Source organism: Salvia splendens, chromosome 19 (assembly GCF_004379255.2).
Source record: "Salvia splendens isolate huo1 chromosome 19, SspV2, whole genome shotgun sequence".
NCBI lineage: Eukaryota > Viridiplantae > Streptophyta > Magnoliopsida > Lamiales > Lamiaceae > Salvia > Salvia splendens.
The window spans coordinates 6,700,508-6,726,322 of NC_056050.1; the positions used below are offsets into that span (position 1 = coordinate 6,700,508).

At 38.8% G+C, this 25,815-nt stretch overlaps 2 pseudogenes; one reads left to right on the forward strand and one right to left on the reverse strand.

Moving 5' to 3' along the window:
* The first annotated feature begins 6,971 nt into the window (after nt 1-6,971).
* Nucleotides 6,972-11,664, forward strand: LOC121778622 (annotated as a pseudogene).
* Nucleotides 11,665-20,645: 8,981 nt separating this feature from the next.
* On the reverse strand, nt 20,646-22,290 carry LOC121778937 (annotated as a pseudogene).
* Nucleotides 22,291-25,815: the final 3,525 nt, after the last annotated feature.

Genomic DNA, 25,815 nt, shown 5'->3' on the forward strand with positions numbered 1-25,815 from the left:
CAATTCAAAATATTTTTGTTACATCTACGATGCACCTCTCACGTTATGAAAAATTTATTTAATTTTCTACGAATTGATTTATGTTTGAATTTTGAAACAAAGTGTTGATTTATGTTTTAAATTCATAAACATAAGCATACTATTTATAGATATTTTGTAAATAATTATGTAATGAATAAGTTATTTAAATTTAAATAACTTAATCTTTTTTAAAAATATTAAAGAAAATTAAAAATATGTACTCCCCCCGTCCCGGACTACTTGCACTTATTTACTTTCTGGGCGTCCCAAGTTATTTGCACTATTTCCATTTTTAGTAAAATTTTCACCTATAGCCGTAATATTTGACTTTGCTATACACTCATTCCTTAATCTCCGTGCCAAAAATGAAACGTGCGAGTAGTGCGGGACGGAGGGAGTATTTCATTGTTGAATGACTAATTAAAAATATGTATATAATTAAAGAAAATTTAAAATACGTATTATTTTTTGAAAATATTAAAAGAATTAAAAATACGCATTGGCCCGAATAACCCGGTGGGTTAGCCCGAAACCCGAAGGGTTAGGGTTAGAGTCGAACTTTTATAACCCGAAAAAATCATAACCCGAATAGCCCGTACCTGAATGGCCCGATAACCCGAACGGGTTGGCCCGATTGACATCCCTAATTATAATCGGTGAGTCCCCAAGTAAAACGAATTGAAGAGGCCTATACTTCCAATCACAACAACTAATCCAAATTCAATTAATTAACAAGTCATGGCTCAATACTAATTAAATCAGTCCAGCTCTTTTAATTCATCACAGCCCATTCCCTCTTTTTTTTCATCTTTTGGGCAATTTCTTAAATAAATGGGATCAACCCAATCTCTCACTCAATTAACTTGGCCCAATTCACTAATTACTTGAAGATGGCCCAAATATACTCCCTCTCCCATCGTGAGTTTTCCCCCAATTCACACTTCCATTTTCTCAAAATCATACCCACAATGAAAAGGGAACTCTCCCAACTCTTTCTCCCCCATTTCATCCGTCCCCAAAATTCTAAATCCCTAATTGAGAGAAGAAGAAGCCTACATCTCCCTCCTCTCGCCTCAGCGCCGCCGTCTCCACCTCTCCGGCGGACTCCGCCGGCACACTTCGTCTCCGTCCAGCTCTTATCTCTACATTCTATTTCAAATCGAGGGGATCCCAAACTCAACTCTAAGAACAGCGAACAAGATTCCGATTCTACCGTCTCTCTTTTCTTCTCTTCTCGTCTCACTGCGGCATCGACCCTGAGTCGCCGCCGTCGTCGTGCCTCACCGGAGCTCGGCGGATTAACGCCGTCGGTTGCTCAGCGAACCGGAGTCACCGCTGCCTTCGTCCTTCGGCGTTTGGGCTGCTGCTTCGCTGCCCCGTCTGTCGGCTCCCTTGAGAGCAGCCCTGAAAGAAAGCTTCGAAAGCCATGAACACACACACAAGAGATATATTTGCTGAGAGCTCTCAAAATCGGGATCTTTCTTATATTCAAATGTAGCCAGATGCAATACATAGATACTACATACAAACAATCTAAAACATTGTACTAATCTACTTTAACAAACTCTGAACATCGTACTAATCTACTTTAACAAACTCTGCAAGGCTTGTTTCCTCTTTAAACCGCGCAACACCACGTCGTGCCAAGTACATATGTGGTCCTCCATCTTAGCTGGCTTGTCCGCGATTTTAACACGTGCGAGGTTGATCATTGGCTCCTTTTGTGCCGCATACTCTTACTCTTCTTTGCCTCATTCTCAGCTTCAGCTCTCGTGGAGTTCATGATTGTTTTGGCTCGGACACAATGCATTGCAGCTTGATCAGCTTGATGGTCCAGTGACTTGAGACAATGTACTGCAGCTTGATCAGCTTGGCTGTCTAGTGACTTGAGATCAGGCATTGTGGCTTGTTGATCAACTCGGCATGTGGCGGCTTGATCAACTTGGTTAGCAGCGGCTTGATCAACTTGGTTAACAGTGGCTTGATCCAGCCTAGGAGTCTGATCATCTCTTCCTTGATCAACAGCTTGATCAATTTGGCATGCAGCGGCTCGGTCAACTTTGATATCACTTCCAACAAGCCACTGCTCGTCGCTGCCCCACGGCTTGTGCGGCTGTACTCGCGACTCCGGATCCCGATCACCGCCGACGGTTTCTCTTTGAAGCTAAGTCCTTTATTCGTTCCTTAGTGCAGTTATTCGATTTGGGCAGTAGCTATGTGACATTGGGATTTTTGGTGTTTGAATTCTAAATGTGAGACCTACTGTAGTGACCTGCACCTCTTGCTAAATGCTTAAGTTCTTAGTGTTCTTGGTTTAAGCAGCTCTTATTGCTATGTGGCATACTTGATTGTTGAGCATTGTGTTGTTCCTATCGTTTGCTATGATGTTGGATCTAGGACATGCTCCTATTGATGTAAAGGTGGTGTTGTGGGGATTACCTTGCTCGGTGATTCCTTTCGGTTGGGGGGCTGCTCCTATCTCGCTGCTCCTTTGTTCCTTGAACCTTTGGGTGTCGAAAAGTGGGAGGAAGAGGGTGGTGATGGGTGGTATTTAGAGCATCCTTAACTCGCGGGGCCGGCCCGCAATGAGCGAGTCCCGGCCCGGGCCATAACTTTCTCCCCTCCAACGCCACGCACGGGCCGGGACTCACTCATTGCGGCCCAGCCCCGCGCGTTAAGGATGCTCTTAGGACAACTCATGCTATCTCTAGGAGACTACAAATAGACCCCCTGGCATGGAATGGGGGATCAAGAATCGAGATATGTGTAGAAGGAGTCTCAAGGAAGATTTGAGGATCTTGTAGTTGTCTCTTTGCTCACTTTGGTTTGATGATGTAGAGTGACCTTTGTAAAGAAGTTAGTACTATGTCCATTTAATCGTCACATAGGACAAGTATCCTACTACTTGTGGAAGGTAGACTTGCACCTTTGTGCATTTGGCTTTCCACCTTTCCTTTTTTAATGAAATGTAGCTTCTAAATTTCATACACAAAAGTAGCATGTACTCCCATCTTCACATATTCACATGTATATATGTATATGTATTGTAGTACTTTGTGACAAACATTGTACATATATTTTTTTGTAGTATTTTCCTTGAAATTCTTTGCTACTTTCTTTTCAAAAGTGAAGCCTTATATCTGTAATATTCCAATGAATTGGTATACCCCTTTCCTCACTTTGTATATCCCTGTCCTTTATTTTCCCCAAACAAAGTACTATTTTAGTCCAATATATTCAAGATCCCACAATACGACATCACACGAAAAATTACGCTTCAAAACCTGGCGCAAAATTTTCGGGGCGTCACATGCTATCTCAATCCTTAGTTGCTAACTACAATTAGTTTAAGACCATATGATTTTAGAAATATAGTGGTCTAAAATTTGCCAAGTGTAATTTTTCATTTTTATTAATTAAATCGAAAAAGATAAAAAAAAACTACCAAATTAGGGTTTTGGATGAAAATGTCAATATAGTGTTTTGAAAATATCAACACAATGTTTTGAGAATGTCAACACATTGTTTAAGATTGACATTCTACATATATTATAATGACATATTTTATATAATAAGTTGACATTTGTTGTTATACGAAAAAATTGAAAATTTTCGAATTTTATTCAAATTTTGATATCGGAACATATGCAAGTGGGATCTTGTTAGAATCCTTATGAAATTATCTTTAATTTGATATATGTTGTGCAAAAAAATAATTTAAATCGAGAAAGTTATATGCGTTTTAAAATTATGAGATATTTTTCAAAAGTTAGTTACATCTAATTTGTTGATCATTTTGACATTCCGGGGCTGATGATCTAGGTCTTTGATTTGAATATCTAATGACTATTATTTAATTGTAGTTGACAATTAAGTATTGAGTTAGCAATATAACACTATCCACCATATGCGTTATAACATAAAATATTTATGGCATGACAATATCATTTGCAAAAATAACAAATATTAGTCCAATTTCATAAAATATCATCTAGAAAATATTTTGTATTTTTATCCACATTAGTATATAGGATACAAAAGTTCACCTCGTATGTTTCCAAATTCTATAGATTATTAATCAACCTAAAGTAAATTTCCTTGAGAGATCTTCTCCAATAAAAGATAAATAATCTATTTAGGTCAAGAAATAAATAAAAGCGGAATATATGAATATATCCTGTAGGGATATGCATCCTATTCTCTCGTTCTTTTAAGCGTTTACTTTTTCGCTTTAATTAATCGGAAGGTTTGTTTCTTGGCAATATAACTAAATAAGAGATTAACTAAATCAATAAATCTGAGGACTTATTCGAATCAAATTATGCAATCTCTCCTACTTTAATTTAATCCAAGTTTAACAAATAATTAATCTTAACTCAAGAATTAATTAATTGTAGCCCAACAACTAATTAATCTTAACCCTAGAATTAATTAATGGTAGCCCAATAACTTAAAATTTATTAAGTTCAAATCCTACTTTAATTTTAACCAAGTTTAACAATTAATTAATCTTAACCCAAGAACTAATTAATTGAGGCCCAACAACTAATTAATCTTAACCCAAGAATTAATTAATTGTAGCCCAATAACTTAAAATCTTAAGCTCAAAGAATTAATTTAAAACACGAGCTCATTAAATTTTTCTTTAAACTAGCCCAACAAAATAATAACAAGGCCCTATTATTATAAGAGTTCAAAATACCTTTGCCCAAACCTATGGAAAAAGAATGAGATACTATAAGACAAGGATCGGTCCTAAACTTCAAATAAACTGTTGTTTTCAATAGTAACAGTGTCACGTTTCTACGTGATCGGAGGTTTAAATGTTGTTCGATTGTTTTAAAATTTTAGCGGATGGTAAACGACTCATCCAAATTCTTTATGCCTGAAGGAAATTAAATTTGAACGGTTAGATCTTCCGTTATTAATTTTCAAGGTAGCTGCTATTTTAAGATATAATTCAAGATACTTCGTCTTTTAATCTTAGTCATATTGTGCAGGCTTGTATCGGTTAACTAAGTAAACATAAGAAATATAAAAAAACAGTAATGATGGGAAATGAAGTCTCTTTCCTCACCAATTGTGGAAAAATAACTGAATGGTCTCTTTTGAATTCTCTCCATCTCTTCATTCTCGACAACTGTCGGATTCTGGACGTCGCCTTGCCTCACTTCCTTCCTTCCTTTCTTCCTTTCTCTCTTATCAGTCTCATCTTCATCTCACATTACTTAAGGTGGGGGTGGAGGCGCGAACGCCGTAGGGTCTTAGACCAATGAATACACTCAAAAGAAATTTAACATTCATAAAAAACTTGGTGTCAAATGAGTACAAGTGCCTATGTATACTGGGAAGCAATTACACATAAAAGACCTCAAAAATGGGCTTAACAGCCGAAAAACAAAGTCAGTAAGGTCTACTCGCCTGAGTGGAGTTAAAGGGTAAAGTCACTCGGTCAAGAGGGAGACTCTGGTAGTTAGCAAGGTCCACTCGGTTGAGTGAAAGATTTTGGAGTGCACTGCTTTATTTTTGTAAAACAGCCATTGATTTCTTTACCAGCCTCCGTTTGAAACATGAACGGTACCCACGTGAAGTTCTTTCAAAGAAGAAGACACTGGTAGTCTTGAAAGAGCGTTTGGAAATGATGTCTGTAGGCAATTACTGTTTACATTCTGACTTCCTTATTTGTCAACTTCATTACGACCCATTATCCTCGTCTCGCATCTCATTCCTTCGTCTTCATATCCCAATCAACCAATGGACCTCGAAGTTGTTGTGTCACATCATTCCCTCATTCTTTTGAAGGATTTATCCTCAAAACACTGTTAAGCATACCTACAAAACATCGAAATCAAACATCATGGTTGTACTAAAGGAACTCCATATCCTAGCTCGCACGTCACCACGTAAACCACGTTCATAAAAATCATGGCCCTCTCGCCTCCTCCCACTTCAACATACATGAGTCCTTAACAACGAACAACTGAATTCGCACCATCCTCTTCGTCGTTTGAAGGATTTCCTCAAATCTCCAAAAAAAATAACGAAAATTGAAATCTAAAATTATAACTTAAATTGAGAATAACCAGATTCTAATTAAAATCATAAATCTTAGAATTATATTTCCTATTTCAAGTGAACATTTTCTTTCTTTTTAAAGTATCTTATTTAAAGTGACGTGTTTTTTAAAAATAGAAATATATCCTATTTTTAAATTTATTCTCTCGAATTTCATTTTATTTCCATTTAATTAATAAAATGACATTGTATAAATTTGTAGTATTGAAAAATAAATACTTTAATAAGTGGGGTGCAAGGAGTAATAAAAGCTTTTGTATAAGGGCATCCGCACCACTGCGGATGTCCCGGCGGACATCCCAAAAACATCTCCTGTCACGTTATACGGACTTTCCACTGCGGATGCCACGTCATACGGACATCCCACTGCACATGGCGGACATCCCCAAGGACATCACGACGTACTTCCCACATTAATAAAAATTCACAAATTAAACAATTTACGGATTTAAACAATTTACGGAATTAAAAATTCGACTGTGACTCGCTCGTAGCGGGGGAATCGCTATCGTGATGCTCCATTGTTCTTCGAAAGAAAAGTATTTTAGAGAGAGATACTCGTTAATACAAGTGGTGCGAATGAAATGAAGTGCAACGAGACGTATTTATAGAATTTTTTTAAAAAATTTAATGCAATAATCGGGACATCCGCACTGACGTCCGTGAGAGTCAATGCAATGACGAACGTCCGCACGGACATCGCGACGGACGTCAGCGGAAGGCCGCGAAACTACGGTGTCCGTATCCGTATCACATGCACACAATGGCGGACGTCCCGCATGGACATCCGGCATGCCGGTCTGACGTCCGCCGGTGCGGATGCTATAAATATAGCTTTTGTTTTACTCAACCAATGGTGTGGCAAATTATGTGAGTAGAGCGTATATAGTGGGAGCATCGGGCCCACATTGATAAATTGGGCCCATAAGAAAATTGAAAAGGGCAGAGGCGGGGCCCGCGGGGGGCGGGATTCGAACTCCACTCCCGCTCGCCGGTAAACCCTTCCTGATTCCGAATTCGATTTAATGGGATGTCGGCCTCCGGCGATAATCTGGACCTCAATCTCAGCCTCAATCTACCTCTATCTAGATTGCAGCTGGAGAAGCATTCCCTCTCGCCGGCGCCGCACACTCGGATTCCTTCTCTTCCGCCATCCGTCTTCGCCGCCACCGGCTCCAGTAATGATAAGTTTCTAGCTCACACTAACGGTGTGATGATCGCGCAACGATCGTCTTTTCCTCTTCCACCGTCGCACTTGCTGCATCGGAACAATGCGGTGCGTTTGATTTGCCTCCTTTTTTTTCGTCTTTGTATGATTGCTATAATTAGTGTTGAGCTCTAACTTCATTTGATTTATTGGTATTTATAGGATTAGGATCGATGCTCCTGAAAAAGTTACACTATGCGTTACTTTGCTAATAGCAATAGAATAGTGTTTCATAAATTGTAGGATCTGGATTCTGATTTTTTTTTGTTCCATCGCTTTACTTACTGTTCTCTTTCTTTCTCTATGATTATTAATTCTTCACACTGCTCAGTGATATCCTAGAACTAGAAGCATCTATTGTCATGTGTTTGAGATTGAAAGTAGGTGTAATCACAAACTCATCATTTGGAAAAGAAGCATTCCAACAACTGCTTAACAAACTACGAGCATTCAAATGTTCTCTAATGTGTATGAATTGAGCATTTCTGAAGTAGATTAGTTCAGCAGTATCTGTTTGTCCACCTCTGACACATTTTTAAGTTAATTGAATTTGATCCATCCACACACATAAGTTTTGAAAGGGGATAAGTTGCCACTAATTTACCGTTTCTGCTGGCATTAATAGAGTTGGCATGTGGCACAAAATGTCCTCTGTTTCTTTTTGATGTGACAAAGTTGGGGATGTTTTGATTCCAAATCCTTACTGTTGGTGCATAAATGGAAGTTTATGAAATGAAGTGTTTTCATAGGTTGTTCTGCTGGACTCAAATATGGTAGTAACTAGTGAGGTGAGAATGGTTCGTGATTTGTATGGCAATGCTGACCTTTCAGTACCTTTACTGCCATGTCCATTAATTATTGGTTAAGTTGTTCGACATGGTGAGGCAGATCGCTCCTTTTGAGATGTCTTCACAGCATGAGATGTTTAATTTGATACTTGTCGTGGTAGTCAACTTGGGCAGTTTCAGATGCAATTAAGCCATACTGCATAAATTCTATGGAAGGAATATAATATTGAATATCATCCATATCAGTGTTGTTAAGAGCATGGGGCGCTCCGGGGTGATTACGTAAAATCCGGGGCATGGGACCCACCAACTGGGGTGCATTAATGCTTCATGTTTTAGAATTTGTGTGTATGTAGAGTTTTATAAATTAGTATAGGTAGATTCCCCGTGGTTTGAATTGTCTTCTATATTTTCTTCCTTTTTTATGTGTATTTTGGATTACTGGTCCTAAGCATATTGCTATAGGAGAAGTATGAAACTAGTAATGACCTTCTGAGTTGTGATGTGCCTCTCTCAGATTTGAAAGTCATACAAATGGAAATTTAACTGTAAAATCTTCTTCTCATGCTCATGTTTCCTCAGCTATCAAGGAGAACAAGCATGGCTAACGATCATAATTTTGAGGATTTGCCTTTTAGAATTATTACTACCTACAGTACAATGAGAAGCTTAACTTTGCTCTCCCATGTTTTGTTTCCCAAACTGCAAGAATATGAGTCTTTAAATTTGGATTACTGATATAAGTATTCTCAAGTTCTCAGGTTAGCATAAAAAATTGTAAAAGGCTACTATAAAATGATATATGCAACTATGCAAGTCTCTACAATCTTCACAGCTTTAGTTTATCATTGTTGACCAGTCTAACTGATATTTTATTTTTCTTACACAAGTTTTGAGCCTTAGTTGCCTGAGTATGTCTCTTCAGAAGCTCTCTAATTTTAATGTGATGTCGTTTAACTATTTTTGAAGCAGCCGAATGAACTTGCAAATGTTGGCTGTAAGTCTGGTGGTGATGCAAGTATCCTGATTCCTAAACAGGAGGAAGAAGTGAGCAAATTTGTGCTTGGAGTTGGACCTTCATCTTACATGGGTGCTAAACGTCTCAGTAAAGCTAAATCTTCAAAACGTGCAAAATCTGTTGTTAAAGAGGCAAACCTAGGTAAATTAAAGCTTATATTATCTAGAATTGTGTAATTGATCATGATTATAGTAATTTATTTTCTCACTGGTATCCTTTTCCTTGCAGAGGCTATTGAGAACTTTGGTTTAAGCGGTTGCCGGTATGACAGTTCTTTAGGTGAGCCTTCTCAAAATATATTGTTATAATGACTTTTTTGCAATTAAGTTTTGCAAATACTAGAAGTTAAAGGATGGTATTCCAAACGCTAAATTTTGCAGGTTTATTGACAAAGAAATTTATCAAGCTTATTCAGGAGGCTAAGGATGGCATTCTTGATCTTAACAGAACAGCTGATGTTTTACAGGTAATAGCTTTATGTCAGACAGATGCTCATAAGTGATATAGAAGATGCAGTAGAGGCTGGGAAACTAACTGGAACAGAACAGAAAATAGAGAAGAATAGAGAACAAATGACTAGATATAAGATATGTATAGAAAATACAAAAGAAAAGATAATCCTTAAAAGAGGCCCTACGGTACTACCGTCCTGAACTGAAGAAACTTTGCTCTTCTGTTTAGGAGCTATCTATAAGACTCTTTACTTTGAATGAACCTCCTAACTAAATAAAGACTCCTAAACCAACTTTAACTCTTAAGAGAACAGCTATATCTAAACAATTACTAATGCTAGACTCCCTACTCAAACAAATAGTAACTAATAAAGAATAATAAACCACTAAAGAGAATGTAGTTAATGCAGTGGATGCCCTCTATTAGTAAACATCCATCAGTATGTTTCAAGTGATACCTTTATAGTTCTTGTTCCTGATATTGTTGTTAATTGGTTTCGACAACATGCAGGTCCAGAAGAGGAGAATTTATGATATTACGAATGTTCTTGAAGGGATCGGTTTGATAGAGAAAACAACCAAGAATCACATTCATTGAAAGTATGTTATGATCACCTTCCTTTACTTGTACATGTCTCATGCTTTTTCATGTGAACCATGTGTGGCTTCTTTGTGACAGAGGAGATGTATGGACCTAAGGAGCAAGATGACAAAGTTTCTCACTTGAAGGTGCACCTATAGCACTTCTATGTAATGTCAATTTTAATCAATATTACTACTTATTTAGTGGTAAATGTAGATATGAAGTACATTGTTATATAGAAGTTTCTTTGTTTAAAATCTTACGATGTTTACAAAATTTCAAGTGTAATTTTTCACGACAGGCTGAAGTTGAACTTCTACGTGCAGAAGATTGTAGACTTGATGACTGCATAAGGTATGGGCAATTGAAAGAAAGAACAATCTCTTGTAATCTTAAAGCTTAAAGGTGCTTGGCTAATGACTTAATTTTACACAGGCAGAAACTAGACGACATTAGGGGACTTGATCAAAAGTATGCAGATGTTTCCCCTCTTGATTTTTTATGTATACTAGTAGTGAAATTTGGTATTTCTGCAGGAATCTTTTTCTGACAGAGGAAGATATCACGAGTCTTCCAAATTTTAGGGTTTGAACTCTCATGACCTCCAGAGTTGTTTCATTTCCTTACTCCAATATTCTACTGACTAGGCATTTTATTTTTTTTTGCTACCGCTGCAGAATCAAACTGTTATTGCCATTCAAGCTCCTCGTGCAAGCTTTCTGGAAGTGCCAGATCCTTATGAGGTGGGTAACTGGATTACTCTGGTTCATACTATTCTTACAGTTTTTTGTTGGTTTCTTATTGGTACCATTTATCGCAGGATATTGGTTTCTCTCAGAAACAACATAAACTTATTGTGAGTCGCAAGACCTATTGATGTTTATCTCCTGAGGTACTTGTATCAAGAGCTTGCGAAATTGATGCATCAACTAAAATTGGCTTTGATATTTATCTTTGTACACCTGTGAAGGATGCATATCAAAGTTATTACGAAGTTGTGATAAGACCCTCACACTGCAATTTATGTAGACCCTCTAATATCAAATTCGTATAATTTCTGCAGCAAAAAGGAACAGAAAAGTAGAGATGCCTCAGTCAAGCGTGTCAAGTTGTTGGATTCAATGGCCGGGACTAGTAGTAGTAGAGTTGATGAAGCCGATCTGACTTCAAGTCCTGATACTTCAACGACCTCCAAGGCATCCGGGTTCCAGAAATTAGTCCCGTTTGATGTTGGTGTAAGTTCGTTTTTAAAGCTTCAGATAGTAATTGGTGAGAGGGGTTCATTATCTTTTTTTAACTGTGCACGGCTGCATGCAGAGTGATGATGACTACTGGTTGAGATCGGATCGTAATGTGAGCTTATCAGATTTATGGAGCTCGGAAGAGTTGTAGCATTTCAACAGGATGTGCTGACCAACATACAGAGGGAAAATGAAGGATGTACATAAGTTAGAACTACAATTTTATTTCTATAGCTACAATTATATTGAGTGATCAATCTAGAAAATGAGATCCTCCAATATCTTGCAGATTGGCTCTTTAGGTAGAAAATAAGAGCATCTCCAATAGGTTAGGACGTCAAATAGCCCTCAAATAGCATTCACACTGCCACATCATCAGCACTACAATTCTCCTGCCACATCAGCTTGCCACATCAACTGGACATCAAATAGCCCTCACATAGCCTTCACACTACCTATCCACATCACTAATAACAATTATATAATTTAATTAACACTCGTATCAACATACGGAATTTAATTTACGAGACAAATACGGAAAATTTGAATAATAATATTAAAATTTAAAAAGTACATTAATTTTTAAAAAAAAAAGTACAATAATTAAAAAAATTACATTTAAAAAATTACATAAATTTGCATAAAAACTAACGCCTTGCAATCCTCCGCGCCCACAACTCTTCAACTAAATCCTTTTGCAGTCGAATATGAGCCTCCGTCTGACACATGTCGGCATGTGCTTGTAGGAGGGCTTCTTCATCGTGCGGTACCCCACCTCGTACGTTGGCGGTGGTGACGTCGTGGCTTGGACCTGCTTCATTATCGTCGGTGGCCCAATCAGTCAGTTGTACACCTTCATCTTCGACGATCATGTTGTGCATGATAATACAAGCGTACATTAAATCAGCAATGCAGTCGACATGCCACAAACGCGTTGGTCCCTTAACTGCAGCCCATCGAGCTTGAAGCACACCAAATGCGCGCTCCACGTCCTTTCGCGCCGACTCCTGCCGCGTCGCAAAGTAGGCCTTCTTCGGATCTGATGCGCACCGGATCGTCTTCACAAAGACGGGCCACCTAGGGTATATCCCATCCGCCAAGTAGTAGCACATATCATGCTGGTTGCCGTTGGCGACAAAACTGATGGCCGGACCGACGCCCTGGCACTGCTCGTTGAAAAGGGGCGACGAGTTGAGGACGTTTAGGTCGTTGTTCGAACCGGCTATCCCAAAATACGCATGCGAATGAAAATGAGGTTCAACGCGCGTATATATAGTGTTTTCGAAAAAAAAAAAAATTTAAATCCGACGCCGGTTTGGCGCCGATCCGGGATGCACAATGGCGCCCGTGAGGATCGGCGTCGGAACCGGCGGCAGCGCGGGAATCGGCATGGCGATGCCGATTTTGACGCCGATTTCGCCGACGCCGGTTCCAATGGTTCGGCGTCAAACCGGCGTCGGCGAAAAATCGGCGTCGCGGTGGTGACGCCGGTTATTGGAGATGCTCTAAGGATGGAGCCTATCATAATAAAATCCCTTTTTGAATTTTGGAATTTCAAGTGTAAATCTCTAGCATTCAATGCCTAAATAGTGTTTACAACGTGGGGTCATCCAATTATTTGTTCCTTTTATTTTTATATGGGGATTATGATCATCTTAAGCATTTTCCTTTCATTTTGGTCATTTGCAGCATGTGAGCATGCCTTCATCAATTTCGGTATTGATATTTGTTTAATGTTTACTTTATAATTAGTTTAACTTATTTTTCCCATATTATTTTGTGCTTATGCTAATGTAATTTCTAAGCAATGTAACATTGACCACTGGTTTTGCCTGTATTTTAAATAAATCTAATTTGTACTCAATCTCCTTGATCAATTAATAGTTCAAGTCAAAAAAATTTGGTACTACTTAAGTAGTACTCCCGACCTCTTCTGCAAAACCTTCAACTTGAGATATAGTCTGTTATTACACTTATTGTCTCTCCATCTTATCAACTGCATCCACAAGAGCCAAGCTCTCCCAACCTCTTCAGCAAAACCTTCAACGCCATGAGCTGACTGTATTTCATGCACAAGTGCAAAACAGTACTTCCACACCGCAGTCTCTCCATAGCAGGCAAAGGACTCTCTTCAAGGAGATATTCTATAATTGTTGGAATCGTGCTTGGTCAAACGACTTTGACTAATAATAAATGTTACAAGACATTTAATTTTGTGAAAGTAAATGCAGTAGCGACGATCTATGTTCCGAGTAGATGACCGTAGTATATTCATTTTCTCAAATCCGATTCCCGGTGAGTGAGAAATAATATATTAAAGTTGGTCACAATAAAGCTAAAAATGAGCTATGGGAAAAAACTAAGGGATTAATTAACTAAGTGTTAATTATCCCACGTCGGAGATTATAAACTTCTTTGATGAAGTATTTAATAAGATGAATTATTATGTGTAATAATTATCGTGGAACCACATGGGTGACAGAGCCCACACGCGCGCACACGAGCGCGCCGCCGCCGCCGCCCGCCCGCGAGTCGTGCCCCGCTCCCCGTGACCCGTGCCCCGTGCGCCGGGCGTCGTGTGCCTTGGATCTTGGCAATTGGGTGATCTTTGGGCTGTTCTTGGAGCTGGTCGTTGAGCGTGGTTCAAGCCCCACTTGTTCTTTTTAGACCACCCCAAACTCCACGCTATCCCCGGCGGGTCCTGGTCCACGTCATGTTCCCGCTGGACCCCGACGCATAACGGGAGACAAAAGGTCCCGGCTGGACTCCGATGCATAACGGGAGACAAAAGGTCCCCGATGGACCCCGATGGTCCATGGTGTATCCCGTTGTGTAGCATGTCCAGATGCGTCGTGTCTCTTCAGCTCCTAATGGCTAGTGCACCAGTCAGTAACCCCCAGCGGTTACAGTCAAGCCATCATGTTACACATAATGACTGTTAACTCCATCAATGCCCAATGGGTGGACTTGGCCTATAAATAGGCAGTCACTCCATGCATTGCATAGTATTGAACACACAACAAACTCATATCATTTGCATAGCTCTCTCCCTCTTTGCATAGTCTTCCCGTCGAAGCTTTGCCACCGCCTTACTCCAGTTCGCCGAAGCTCTGCTGCTAGCGGTGCTGTTGTATGATTGATTGTAGCATCTGATATTGAGCTTAATTCGAGCTCATTGATTGTTGATATAAAAGTTTAAGTGCATGAGTAATCTGAGCCGTCAGATGCAGTTAAATGAGATGGTGTAATATTAGCCATTGGATTTGGTTAAGTACTTAGAGGTTGAGTTAGTTAAGAGGAGACTCAAAAACTCAATTCAAATGTATTCTGTATTTTTCGATTTCCCTCTTCCACTTTGAATAAAGATTTTCTTTCCTTGATCTTGTGTTATTGAGATTAATAGCTTTCAATTCTTGCTCATCACAATTGATCATCACAATTGGCGCCGTCTGCCGAAACGTTTGTTGTTTCCCCCAAATTCTGAGCTGAGAATCAGAGCAAAGTTTTCAGTCGCGGTTCTTGAAGATGGCAGCTCGTCTTGAAGCTGAGAAATTCACCGGCACCAACGATTTCGGACTATGGAGAATGAAAATGCGAGCAATGTTGACACAACAAAGGCTTGCATCGGCTTTGGAAACGAAGCAGAAAGATCCGAAGGAAAAAGGGGTTCTCGATGAGAAGGCTATGTTGAAGCAAGTCGAGATCGAAGCCAAATAGCATGATTGTATTGTGCCTCGCCGATAAAGTGTTGCGGGAGGTGGCAAAGTAGACAACCGTTGCGGGCATTCTGATCAGGTTAGAGGATCTTTATCTCACGAAATCTTTGGCCAATCAGTTGTATATGAAGCGTAGGTTATATTCCTATAAGTTCTTGGAGAATAAGGGGGTGTTAGATCAGCTTGAAGAATTTAACAAAACCATAGATGATCTGGAGAATATTGATGTGGCTATAGGAGATGAGGATAAGGTAATTTTGTTATTAAATGCTCTTCCTAGACCTTTTGATCAATTGCGAGATGCAATTTTATATGGGAGAGATAAGGCTATCACTTTTGTGGAGGTTCAGACAGCAATAAGGGCTAAAGAAATCCACAAAGAGGGAATTGGAAGTGAGGCTAGTTCATCTATTGCAGAGAGCCTCAATGTGAAGAAACATAAGTTCAAGAAACCCTTTAAGAAGGATCATGATACTCCCAAGGTTGTGCAGAATAATCAAAAGGAGAGTAGGTCTTGCCATTGGTGCAAGAAACCTGAGCACCTAAAGAAGGACTGTTATGCTTGGAAAAGAAAGCAAGCACAGTCTGGAGAGAAGCTAGTAAATGCCACTAACAGCATGAAGGATAGTGATGAGAATCAGATCCTGAATGTGATGGATAATGGGGTTGGTGGATCTTGGATTATGGACTCAGGCTGCAGTTTCCACATGAGTTCTAACTTGATGTGGTTTCAAGATCTGGGTGAGAGCTCGGGATCAGTGATTTTTGGCAATAATCAGGTATGTCAAGTTAGAGGAATTGGTTCTGTGAAGCTAAAAATGAATGATGGCTGCACTAGAACTCTTACTGATGTTCGGTATATTCCTCAAGTTAAGAGGAACTTGATTTCCCTTGGGCTCCTTGAAAGAAAGGGATGTGTGTTTTCATCTGCTGAAGGCAGAATGACGGTCAGTAAGGGAGGAAAGGAGGTAATGGAGACTGAGAGAAGAGGAAGTTTATACTACCTGCTGGCAGAAGTGCAGATTCCTATGGCCGAAGTAAATTCAGTAACAGAGGATGTGAAGTTATGGCACATGAGGCCAGGCCACCCTGCTGAGGGAACTATGAGAAAGCTTGTAAGGAAAGGAGCTATGCAGGCACAGATGGACAAGCAGCAACTAAAATGTGAAGAGTGTGTGCTTAGAAAATCAAAGAAGCTGTCATTTCCAAAGGGGAAGCACTTATCTACTCAGCCACTGGACTATGCCCATAGTGACCTATGGGGGCCTGCTCAAGTGAACTCCATTGGTGGTTATAGATACTACATGACCATAATAGATGATTACTCGAGGAAGATTTGGATTTACATACTCAAAGAGAAATCAGAGGCCTTCAAGAAATTCTCGGATTGGTGTTTTGAAGTTGAGCAAGAAAAGAGAGTTGTGTTGAAGTGTCTCCGAACTGATAATGATTTGGAGTATTTTTCAAGGGAGTTTGATGATTACTGCAAGAGCAAGGACATTAAAAGACACAGAACAGTTCCTATGAACCCACAACAAAATGGTGTGGCAGAAAGGGCAAATAGGACCATTGTTGAGAGAGTGAGGTGCATGCTGCTCTCAGCTGGAATGGATAGGAAGTTCTGGGCAGAAGCTGCCTCCACGGCTGTGAAATTGCTGAATGTGTCCAGTTCAAGCATAGATGGTGAAATTCCTGATTTCAGATGGCATGGTACACTTGGTGTTATTCCAGACTAAGGGTCTTTGGCTACAATGCCTATGCTCATATCAAACAAGGTAAATTGGAAGCAAGAGCACAAAGATGTATAATGCTTGGTTACCAAACTGGAGTGAAAGGGTACAGGCTATGGTGTATAGAACCTGGGAATGCCAACATCATCATCAGCAGAGATGTAATTTTTTAGGAAAATGAGTTGCCATTTCTCGGGGACAAAACTGAAGATGGTCAGAGAAATATGACTACTGACTTTGAGGTGGAGCCTGTGGGAGCACCACCTGAAGTTGAAGCTCCTAACACGGATCAAGAATTCAGTGAAGACCACGGGAATGATATTGATCATAGTCATTCAACTGATAGTTCAGAAAATCTGGAAACCTATCAACTTGCTAGAGATAGAGTGAGGAGAAAAAATGTGAAGCCTCCCTCAAGATACTCTGACTCAGAAATGCTTTTCTATGCTCTCTGTGTTGCTGAGGAGAAGGAGTATAGTGAACCAGCTTCCTACAGAGAGGCAATCCAATCTAAAGAAACATATAAGTGGATGCTAGCTATGGTGGAGCAGATAGAATCTCTTCTCAAGAATGGGACCTGGATACTGGTTGAAAGGGTGGAAGGAAGAAAGGTTGTGAGTCGTAAATGGATTTTCAAAAAGAAAATCGAGTCAGCAGCTGGAGGTGACCATATCAGATTCAAAGCTAGACTAGTTGCCCGAGGATTCACACAGGAGCAAGGTGTGGATTTCAATGAGGTATTTTCTCCAGTTGTGGAACATACTTCTATTCGAATATTACTTGATGTGGTTGCTAAAAGGAACTGGGAAATTGAACAACTTGATGTTAAGACCGCTTTCTTGCATGGTGAGCTCGAAGAAACAATTTACATGGCTCAACCTGAGGGTTTTGTCAGCTCAGGAGATGAAGGAAAGGTTTGCTTGCTCAAGAGGAGCATTTATGGATTAAAATAGGCAAGTAGACAGTGGCATAAGAGATTTGATAATCACATGGTCAGTTGTGGTTTTGAGAAGTCCCTGTATGATGAATGTGTGTATATCAAAAGAAAACATGGGGTGTCTGTTGCTTATCTTCTACTCTATGTAGATGATATGTTGCTAGCTGGAGCATGCAAGAAAGAACTTCAATCAGTGAAAGATGATTTGACAGCAGCCTTTGATATGAAGGACTTAGGTCCGACCAAAAGAATATTGGGTATGAACATTGTTAGAGACAGACAGAGAAAACTGATTTGGCTGACTCAGTATGACTGTGTCAAGACTTTTGAGGAAGTTTAAGATGGATAATACTAGGGAGACTGCAACTCCATTAGCCCAACAGTTCAGGCTGTCAATAGAGCAGAGACCAAAGTCAGAAATTGAAGTGGCTGAAATGCAGAGAGTTCCTTTTGCAAATATAGTTGGGAGCATAATGTATGTTATGATATCAACAAGACCAGATATGGCTCACTCCATTAGTGTGATCAGCGGATTCATGGCTAATCATGGAAAGGAGCACTGGAGGGCACTCAAATGGTTGATGAGATATCTGAAAGGAGCTGAAGACTTTGGTATAATGTTCATGATGAGTACAAAGGTGATGTGATAGTTGGTTTTGTGACTCTGATTTTGCTGGGAACATTGACAACAGAAGATCACAAACTGGATATATCTTCACAATGTTTGGAGCAGCTATAAGCTGGAAATCAAGTCTTCAAAGTGTAGTAGCACTATCAACTACAGAGGCTGAGTTTATGGCCTTAATTGCAGCAGTGAAGGAGAGCTATTGGCTGAAGGGCATAGCTACTGATTTTGGCTTTGAGCAGGCAGCTATTTCAATTGGTTGTGATAACAACAGCGTATTGTGTTTGGTAAAGCACAAGGTGTATCATGAGAGAAGCAAACACATCGACGTCAGATTACACTTCATCAGAGAAGGCATAGACATGGGAGAAGTAAAAGTTTTCAAGATACACACGGATGACAACCCGACTGATATGTTGACAAAGCCACTGCTCAAAGACAAGCTTGAGAAATGCAAGACTTTAGTGAATATCTGTAAGTTGAAGATAGATGGAGCTTCATTCAATCAAGGTGGAGCCTGTTGTATGATTGATTGTAGCATCTGATATTGAGCTTAATTCGAGCTCATTGATTGCTGATATAAAAGTTTAAGTGCATGATTAATCTGAGCCGTCAGATGCAGTTAAATGAGATGGTGTAATATTAGCCATTGGATTTGGTTAAGTAGTTAGAGTTTGAGTTAGTTAAGAGGAGACTCAATAACTCAATTCAAATGTATTTTGTATTTTTCGATTTCCCTCTTCCACTTTGAATAAAGATTTCCTTTTCTTGATCTTGTGTTCTTGAGATTAATAGCTTTCAATTCTTGCTCATCACAATTGATGATCACAGGTGTTGCTACTTCAGAGACGAAGTTGTTTTATCTTTGGGGACGACACGCCAAACCGTGAGCACTACCGGGGCGTATCTAGTCTTGCGGAAAGAGGACTCCTCGACTCGGCTTACATCTTTACGGTTTATTGTTTCGAATTCTTCTTTGTAATTTCAATTCAGTTTATTTCCGTTTAATTTTCCATTCTTCATTGGGTTATATTACACCCAGTTAGTGTATCTTTGTATCACAGTCATATCTAAAACCAACAATAATCTCAACATGACCTTTCATGGCTGCAATATGAAGAGGGTTCATATCATGAGTACCGTCTTGACACCAGCAAGCCTTGGGCGCTACTGATAACAACTTTTGGCAGATCTCGATGTGCCCTTCCTCAGCCAATGTGAAGAGACGATGAATTTTGGGTGTCTGAAATCCGCGCTAGCCTCGGATTAAGCCTCAACACTTCTTCAACAATCGATGTTTGTCCGTGAATCGCTGCTATGGGTAGAATATTTCTTGAACATGGATATGGGACTCCATGAACTAGATACGGATCTTCTTCAACTAGCTAGTTGTGTTGAGACATCCCCTTTTGATGCAGCGTCATAGAGTTTATTTTCTACTGTTTCACTCACCATTCTTTCCCACTAATAATTAAAGCCTTCCTTTGTTTCTATGTTTCTTCTTATTAGTAGTATTACACCATTTGATCGATATACATGTTAGTACCCACAAGATATTTTTATCTACGAGTTCTTGTTCTTCATGTGTTATCCACAAATGTTGGGTGTATATTTATTTGCATGCTGTTTAAAAGAGATCCACTTATTATAAAGTTGACACTCCAAAGAAAATTCTACCTAGCTAATTTCCTCACAACTTCGCCAGTGTGATAAAAATACCTAATATATTGACGTTGACGAGAGAGAGAGAGAGAGAGTTACATTAGTATTTAGCATTTCAAAATTATGCCATAAGTATTGACTTATTTTGCAATTTAGCTGACTATAATAAATAATATTACTGCATACATAATTCATAATCGATCATAATATTTAAACGACAAGAGTGTTATAAGTCGGAAAAGGAAATTATGCTGAAAATTTCAGAATACCTAAATATTCATGATCACACATTCATACTAGATTTTATATTTTAAATCGTGGACAGAGGGAGTAAAGTAGAGTATATATATATGAAAGAGGTGTGATCCGTTGCTAACTTCTTAAGTTGCTAACTCTGATAACTCATCAACGCAGTGTATTAAAAATGTCAACACCTCAACATTTTGATATTTTAATACATTTTGAAATGTCAGCAAGGTATATTAAAATGTCAATGTTAACATTTTTAATACACTGCGTTGATGAGTTAGCATATTAGCAATTTAAGAAAAGTTAGCATTATAACGCACGCACCCCATACATGAAATATATCAACGATCGGCTCTCAAAAAGCCTCGGGTCTCCAACTGCTGAAAAATCCAATAAAAACCACGTCGTATGAAACTATCAGCAGCAAGATCTTGGGGCTGCCTCTTCTTCCTCCTCCACGACAGATACAACTTCCTCACAGCAACATAAGACGACAGCAGCCCAAACCCGTTGGCCGCCACCAGCCCCACCGCTAAAACCACGAGATATCCCCTTTCACCAGGAGTGACCACCGCCATTGCCACTCCGAAGCTGATGGTGATGGCCGTCAGGGCCACCCACATCGCGTACATAGCGGACGCCATGAAGAAGAAGTGTGTGGCCGGGAGCCCTGTGGTGACGAGGAAGATGGTGATGATGGAGGCCGAGAAGGCCGTGGTGTTGGCGTGCACCATGTGTCTGTATCTCTCGGGATGGGTGGTTGCCAGCACGGCCTCGCCTGCCCTGTGGGATGGCGTGTCTTCCAGCCACACGCCTCCCGGGGGGCTTAGGCCGCCCTAGAAGGCCATGGTGGCGATTAGGACCACCACCACCATTGTGATGTCAGTCATCTTTGGGAGGACTTCGAACAATGACTCGTTCTTCAGATTTGTTAACAGGTTTCTCATCTCTGAGTAGTTGCTGCTTGGAGGACTCTCGTTCAAGATTTGGAGGGCTGTTTTTCCCATCGAGTTTCTTGTTTGCATCTCTATGGTTTTGTTGTCCACCAAGTATCGTATAGTCTGAAACCGAATAGTAATTTCAACTTTCAATCCACCATTTAAAGAGTCTTTTTTACTTGGCACGGGTTTTAAGAAATTTTTTGACTTGTGTGAGAAAAGTAAAGGTAGAAAGTGAGTGGAATTTGACACCTATTTAAAATATTAATTAGTTTTATATTGGATTATGAGTGAAAAATGTTGATGGAATGTAGGTCCGCATACTAAAAGTGAAATAAAGTAAATTGTTCTATAAATTGTGTACAACGCAACGGTAAAATGGTTCTTTAAATGGTGAACAGATGAGCATATATTGTGTAAAACAAGACTAACTCTATTTCAACAAGAAAAAAAAGAGTGGGAGCAGTGTAATTACCTGAAGGTGATTGCACCTAACAGCCAAATGCAATAATGTCTCCCCATCATCATCCTTTGCACACACAAGCTCTCCCAACTTCTTCACCAAAACCTTCAAAACCTCAAGTTGTTCATGCTTCACACACAAGTGCAGCACAGTCTGTCCGCGATCCAGTCTCTCCATTGCAGGCAATGGACTCTCATGAAGGAGATATTCTAGAATATCGACATGCCCGTTCATGGCTGCAAGATGAATCGGGTTCATACCTTGGTCGTCGCGCCACCAGCATGCTTTCGGGGCTATTCTTAGCAATTTCGAGGCGATCTTGACGTGCCCTTCTTCTGCTGCAATGTGGAGAGGTGATGATTTTTGGGAGTCTGAAATTCGTGCTAGCCTCGGATGAAGCTTAAGCACTTCTTCAACAATGGATGTTTGTCCATGCATTGTTGCTATGTGGAGAATATTTCTTGAACATGGAAATGTAACTGTTTTAACAAGATAGGGATCTTGTTGGAGAAGTTGTGAAAATGTTGCTACATCCCCTTCAGATGCAGCATCATAGAGTTTCTTTTCTAGTGCTTCTCCCACCATTCTTTAGTGGCCTTTGTTTCTCTAGTTTCTTGATTTTGTTCTTAATTATACTATTATAAATACACAAATGAAACATTTATATATATTGTGTACAACCATACTCTCTCTCTTGCAAGAAAGCCCTAGGAAATGTTTAAACAAAGGATATCCCCTTTCTCTGTTGCTACATGTTAAGACTGTTTCTTTAGCAAGAAAGCCCTAGGAAGGAAATGTTTAAACAAAGACCTTTCTCTCTTGCAATATGTTGAGATTGACTAAAGAAAAGTTGACACTCTCAAGCATCGCCTATAAGGAAATATTATTGTGTAATGTATGTAATATTACTATATAAAAGTAATATATATTATAATATATAAGGAAATATTATTATAGCACATGAAAAGGCAAAGAAATAAAGTTACTCAAAGTATAGGGGAGAAAAGTTTTTATTTGAGCCCTACAATGTATAATTGTATACTGTTATGCATATTCGCACACACATGTATCATTTATACAAATATTCTATAGACAAAATTTTAAAAAAAGGATCTAAAAGAAGATTTTACCTAATTTCCTACTTTCTCAATTACTCCTTCCATCCGCCAATAAATGTCTTTATTTTTTATTGGCTCAGATTTTAAGAAATTATTTTTTGATTTTGTAAAAAAAATAGAAGAAAAAGTTAGTAGAATTTGGTCCTACTTTTATACATTGGTTTTATAATAAAAATGTGAGTGAAATGAGTTAATGGAATATATGGCCTACTTGTCAAATATAGTAAAAATGAAATGAGATATATTTATTGGCCGACTAAAAAAAATAGAACATGCAATGGGGGACGAAGTGAGTATGTATAAGATAGTATATAGAATTCATGGTATATATATTCTAAAAAGAATGCTCAGCTTATTCAAGTTAGGACGACCAAGTCAATAAACAAGTTGGGATAAAGGCAATCTGATATTGCAACTTGCAATTGCATGGCAGCTCTCCACACCACAATAAATAAGAAATACAAGAATTAATAAATTTAACTGGAATTTATCGAGATAATGGTTATTTGAACTCCCTTTAAAAAAAAGAGTTAGAATTACACACATTAATGTTTGGAATAATTGAAAATCAACGAGTCCGTCAGGTTCATGATTTTTCGATACAGCAAGAAATTAAGGAGTAGTATGACCTTAATTAGTCGATTTGGCATCAATTTGACTTATTTTAAAAATGGTACATGTACTTTGCAAAAATGTTTTAAGTAGGGCAAACGTCAAAAAAACATGTTATAAATAAAAAAAACATTTTTAGGTAAACTAATTTAGTGGGTCCAAATATTAGTGTGAGTAAAACCCTTTCAATATCCATCAACATGGAGAAGTTTTGAAAGCATGGTTGGTGAAAGAGAAGTTTACGAAGCTGCATCGAAAGGGGTGGCAACACAACTTCAACAACTTCTCCAACACGATCCGTACCTGGTTGAAAGAGTTTCGTTTCCATGTTCTTGAAGAGTCATGTAATTTGATGAAGAGTCATATACCTTCTTGAAGAGTTATACACCTTGATGAAGAGTCACGTATCTTGTTGAAGAGTCATGTACCTTAATAAATAATCATGTATCTTAATGAAGAGTTAATATGACTTCAAGAAGAATGTGAAAAGAGATGCAAGTGCCTTGAGATTTATTCAATAAGGGCTGAGCAAATCCATATATCTAAGGATACATGGTGTCAAACGAGCCAAAGAAGCTTGGAATATATAGAAGGAAGGATTTCACGGCAACGGCAAGGTAACTTCTATCAAACTACAATCTCTTTGGAGAGAGTTTGACAATTTTTCAAAAAAGATGGTGAAGCCAAGCAAATCTATCTTACCCGAGTTGCCGAGATCGTGAACCAAATTAGAAGTCTTGGAGAAGTAACTGAAGAAAAGAAAATTGTTCATAAAGTCCTTCGAAGTTTTCCACCAAAATATGATGACATTGTTGCTGCTATCGAAGAGTAAGGATTTATAAACATATACTCTACATGATGTCACATGTTCTCTTCAAATCAGCTTCTGGAGCAAGTATTTGGGTCGATGAAATTTTCAAACCCAAAACAACAACAAAGCAATGGGAAATTCAGAGGACAAACATTTCAAAATAATGGTGGATCATTCCAAGGAAGATCAGGAGATCAATCGAGAAATTCTAGTCTTTATTGCGAAATTTGCAGAAAGATTAATCATAAACACAAATGAGTGTTATTTCAAGTGCAAAATTGCGAGAATTCAAATCATTCACAAAGGGATTGCTGCCATCAAAATAAAGAAGGGAAGCAAAATGAAGTACTCCATCTGTCCCATAGTAGATGTCACGCGTTCCTTTTTAGTCTGTCCCACAAAAGATGTCACATTTCTTTTTTTGGAAAAAGTTCCTTCTCACATCAATTATAAAATTATATTTTCTCTCACCACTTACCACACAAAATAACATCTCCTAAAATCCTGTGCCATCTCTCAAGTGTGACATCTACCTTGGGACGGATGTAGTATATTTTTCTAAAGATGAAGGGGAACAACTCTTCTTTTGTACATGGACAATGACTGCAGCAGTCACATGTGAAAAAAATATGATCTTTGATGAAACAACATCATGGAGCTGGGAAAGTAAACCATTCGAGCATCTATCTGAAGATGATTTTTATGAATCATGAAATGTAGACGATGAAGCAAATCGTGACGTTACTCCACCTCAAAGTCCAAATCCTACTCCACAAAGTCCTCTTGATCATATTGTAGATTCAAGCCCAGATTCTCCAATAAGAAAGCCTTGTTAATTATGAGAAATATATGAGGTATCCGAATTTACTTTTTATACCAGTGAGTGTGGAAATTTTAAAGTTGCAAATAGCAAAGAAATTTGGAGAAAAGCTATGGAAAAGGAAATTGCCATGATAGAGAAGAACAATAGGGAGTTGGACAATAGACTAATACATAAAGATGTCATTGGATTGAAATGGATCTATAAAACAAAATATCAAGAAGATGGAAGCATTTTAAAGCATAAAGCCAGATTTGTGGCGAAGGGGTACTGACAACAGTCGGGAATTGACTTCACATAAACTTTTGCACCAACTTTGAGAATGGAAACTATTCGTGTTGTACTTGCACTTGCAGCACAACTTGAGCTTCAAGTATTTCAAATCGATGGCCTTAAACAAGCTCCAAGAGCCTGGAATAGTAGAATTGAGGGATATTATCTCAAAGATGGTTTTCATCGGTCCCAATAAGCCTTCTTTATATGTGAAGAAAGAGAATCATGATATTTATATGGGTACTAACATTTAAGAAAAATGATGGAGGAATTTGAAATGACATATTTGGGAATCATAAAAAGTACTCCCTCTGTTCCATTTTAGGAGTCTCAGATGAGTTCGGCACGAGTTTTAAGAGATGTAAAAGAAAGTTGGTGAAAAAAGATGGTGGAATGTGGGTACTACTTTTTTATATTAGTTTTATAATAAAATGTGAATGAAAAAATGTTAGTGGAATGTGAGGCCTAATACCATT